Source organism: Ammospiza nelsoni, chromosome 10, assembly GCF_027579445.1.
Source record: "Ammospiza nelsoni isolate bAmmNel1 chromosome 10, bAmmNel1.pri, whole genome shotgun sequence".
Classification (NCBI taxonomy): Eukaryota; Metazoa; Chordata; class Aves; order Passeriformes; family Passerellidae; genus Ammospiza; species Ammospiza nelsoni.
In genome coordinates this window covers 15525734-15530444 of record NC_080642.1, presented here as the reverse complement: position 1 = coordinate 15530444, position 4711 = coordinate 15525734, and positions in this window count along the sequence as shown.

Here is a 4711-nt window from a genome sequence, read left to right as displayed (position 1 = left end):
TTTCCTTTTCCTCCAATATTTGAGGAACTCAGTGTAGGGCAGATGGCATGAAGGAAGTTGCAGTGTTATTTTTCTATGAAAAAAGTAGAAATGTGTTCAGTATGCAGCACAACAAGCTGCTTCCCCACTAGATCATGTGCCTCCAGCCACATGAACCTGGTGTTTCCTCTACTAATATTCCAATCAAGTGCCCATTCTAGCCCTTGAGGACAGAGCAGGTCATGTATAATTGTAATGCTTCCCTGAATCACAAAACACTGAGCACAAACCTTTTTTTTTTTTAAATTTGCATTTGTCTTTGTCAGTCTGTTGACTCCCTCATGAATTTTGTTGGCATTTTGCCTCTCTTCCATGTTGCAGGTAGGAGTGTTATGAAAGTTGCACAAAGCTGGGTGCCGTGTTAACTTTGATGGCTAGCTCTGTCACAACCTTCTTGTCTTCTTAACAAAAGGAAAGCAATTGCCTTGAGTAATGCAAGAAAATTGGCAGAAGTTACAGATGGCACTGTCAAATAGCAAAAGAAAAAATAATGTCCCATCTACTGTGATTTGTCTGGCAGAATTGAGGGTGTTCTGTCATTTCCCTGACATGATGCTATACTTATCTGTGGCACACGGACAAGACTTGTCATTTAGATAAGAGCTGAAGTGAACAGAGAAAGCAGAGCCACAGTAGATTTATTAGTTTGGATTGAATTCAGAAGAAAAACTGCTGTTGAGAATTTTGATATTCATTTCATGTGATTCTGCACTTGCTGTAAACTATAGCAGCTTGACCCAGTAAAGATGTTCCTGTTTTTTAAACATACCATTGTCTGAAGTTGAAGTGCAGTATCTCTCTCTGCATACCTTGTAAATGGCTCATCTATGCTGGTGATAAAACTTATGCAAAACTGTGGTATCAACCTTGTGTTATTTTTGTTTTTTAAAGCCATCCAAATAAATAGAGCAATCCTAGCAACCTGTATTGTTACATGCATGGAGTCAGTCCCCCAGTTTCTACCCTTTTAATGTTCTTCTCTGTTCTGTACAGCAGCCATATGTCATTTGAAACAGTGTGTTGCCTTTTCAGGTGTAATTTGGTTTACAACATGTTTATTCTCAGCAGGCTTTTCTCTGGTCTGTGTGTGACTCTGAAAACACTTCAAGATGACTTGCACAGTGTGATAAACTTCAATAGTAATAATAAAAACAAGTAAAAAACCTAAGCAAAACAAAAGACCAAAAAACCAAGAAACCAAACCTAAATAAAACAGAAAAAAATCCCCCACCCACCTAACTGAGAGTAAAGTACAAGTTTGCCTTATTTACATTGGAACAGATCCAGAGTGTGTCAGTGGAGGGAAGTATTGAAAGAAGTTGTGAAAAAGAAGGTTTAGTTTTGGTGAAGGAAATGGGAACAGGAAATCCCAGAGACAGGCTGTTACCACAGGTCTGAGGATCCACTCCTCTGGATTCTGTGCAGTCCAAGCAACCTTAAGGGAACTCAGTTGTTCTCTGTGCCATTTGCTGCCTGCCCTGTGTGCTCTCTGTACACCCAGGCTGGCTGTTCAGATGTCCCCACGGTGAGAGGTCCTGGTGGCGCTGCTGCTCTGCCTGCAGCGGGGTGGGAGGAGCTGTGCATGTCCTGCGGGGCTCTGCTGCTGCAAAGCTCTTCCTCAGTACCTGTCTGACAGGAAAGGAAAGGGTGTGGCAGTGCCCAGAAAATGGGTTGGTTTGGTGTAAAACCAGGCAGCGAGTCTTTAACATTGGTCACATGTTTGTGACCAGTCTGTTAGGATATACCTTCATGTTCTGCACCCAAGGTATTGGCAGGTGTGTTGATTTAGAGGATAAGTTCATGAGAACTGTGTCTTCACAGGCATACTTCAGAAAATTGAATAAGTCATAAAGCCTTGATTTCTCAGCCTTAAATGGCTGTAAAAAAATATTTTGGGGAGGAAAGGGTTTGGTTAGTAGTGGAACATACTAAATTATTGCATGGTATTTCTTCCTTTCCTTTTTTAAAAGTTTTCTTGGTCCTGACCCAATGACAATGTCTCCCCTAGGAGGAAATGGTTAGACACAATAACCTTGGTTGCCATCTTGTAAGAACCATGCATTTGAAAGGAATAAGTCACTTTGAAAGAGTTCTGAAGGCTCCCCTGGGTGTAGGCTGTTTATGCTGTCCTGGAGTAGTGATGGGGGGGAACTTCCTGAGCATGAGAGGGTCCTGGGCTGGTGCAGTGTCAGGGTGGCATCTCTTCCATATCTGTAACCCTCCATAAGGAGGAGGCAGTCACTGATGGCTTTCAACAACATCTTAGGAACTTTTTGATGTGTGTGGGAGGATAAGGGCACTGGTGTTCTTTACCTGTGTAAAGAAGCGATTGATACCTTCTGTGCTTCCCTATTGTGTATGAATGCAGCTGTAACTGGTGTTTTCTGATTTTCCAAAGAACTTGCAGACTGTCTGAATGTCTTCCTTACTTCTTAATTTGTTTTTAAGTTTGTAAAATATTAACTTTCCTAGAGCTAAAAACTATTATGTATTGGTAGGTTTGGTCATAACAAAGATGGGACCTTGGAGAAATTGTGTAGTGGGGGAGGAATTCAGTCACTTATAGTTCAATATTGCAAACAATAAAGGGAGTAAATATGTAATGGGAAATAGCTTGAGAGCACACTATTATTAGGAACAAATGTAAAATGATGAGGATGGAAATCCAAAAACTCTGAGAAAGCAGAAAGGAAGCATAAATCAAGCAACTATTTTTTTTCTACTGCGCTCTAAAGCACGATGAACACAATAAGCAGTTGATATGGGGCTGTATCTTTCTTTAGAGTGTTCTCTCTGGAGTCAGTGAGAAGTAAAATGTAAAGGCAGAATTTGAGATAGAATTCTTAAACCTTGATTTAGGTTCATTAAAACATATCACGGCAACTAGAATAAGTGACTCAAATCAATGACCAGACTTTTGGAATAACCCCAGCTTATCTACATTTATCCCATATAAAATCCAGTATTTCCATACAAATATCAGGATTCTAATTAGGCCTGATGGGAAAGGACTCACTACCAAATGGAAGCATGGGAACATTGTTTCAGCCACATGCTTGGTAGTAACAATGACATAACTGCAATTCTCTATTGCTCTTCAGAGCTGAAGAATTAGCTAAACAAAGGGGTGGCATCAGCTCTCACTGATGTAGTCTAAGTTTTGAGTCCCATCTCGTGGGCAAATTTGCCAGTTCTCCTTTGTGTGTTGGAGCATCCAACAGACTGATCCTAAAAGTGGATGGTGCATGACCTAAACTGTTGTGTTGCCTAGTAAAATCCACTGCCTGTAAGGCTCCACTGCCAGCAAGAAACACTTCCCTCACTGGAAAACATCAATACTTTTATTTTCCTTCTCTTCCTTGGAAGGCATAATTTTGTTTACCGGAACGTTATAGTACCTCAAGAAAACAAAAACCCCCAAAACAAAAACCAGGAACAATTTTACCATGTCAGACCAAAATTCTGTTTAACCATTTTTAGTTTTCAGCTGTGGCAGTAATGAACAGATGTCAAAGCAGGATGAGTGTAGAGTGATCCACTTCCACGGGCTGTGGAAATCTGCAGTCAGAGCACTACCCAAGTGCAAGACTGCATGAATTGTATTAGTGTCCATCAATGGATCTGTTGGCCACAAATTGTTTGGTTCCTTTTTGAACTTTCTTGTTTTCCTCATCTCCCCAGTCTTCTGTGGCAAAATAATCAATGAAGTATGTAAAAATATTTATTCTACTATGCTTTTAACAGTAGCACTAAATAGCATGACATGGGTAATTGTGGTGTTCTGAGAAACAGTCGATAATCACTTCCTATTCATCTTCTCCACATTGACAGAGATGCATGAAATAAGCATACTCCGTCTTTATTGTCAGGTTTCCACTCTGAAGAGTCCTTTTCTATTCAGTTTCTATTTTTAGAACATAATTTTGTCTCTAATCATCCTTTGTTGCCCCTCTCTGCTATGTGTGTTATGAGGTTACTAAAATTGCGCTCATGATTCAATCCTGTGGGCACCCAAAGGATTTATATAAAAACATAATGATGTTTTGTTCTCTGTTTCCCTAACAATTTCTTACTTACATTTAGACTATTGGCACTGAGATTATATTTTTATCAAAGTAGCTGTTATTTTTGATCAATATCAGAGATACTACATTATTTTTGAGTAGGAAAAGATAATGTCAAGCATGTAATTTTGTACTTTTGTTTTCCCGATGGACATTTCTTCATTTATTGATGATGAATTTCATCTGCCTTTTAATGACTCATTTAGCATTGTTAGGTCTTTCTGGAATTCATCTGTGTTTGTTATGGTCTCTATTACCATGACTAAATTATCATCAACAAGAGAATTGTTTATTCTTGTAATTTGCCTTCTGTCTTCTAGCAAATTATCAGTCTGCCAGGGGATGTTCCTTCTTACCCAATGACATTTTATTTTTCTTAAAGATCATTTAGAGACTTTTCTAAATTAATTTTTTGAAGAAGATCTAGGATCCTCTATGGCTGGACTATGCGATCTTGTTTTTGCAAGTTCAGAAACTTAATAAATTTGAAATATTATTTTTATTGAAAAAGGAGAAAAGTTGATTTGCTTTCCATTCTGTTATGTTGTTGAAAGTACCCAGCAAATTTATTATTTATTTTGCTTTCAATCTCTCTACGCAAGCTAAAA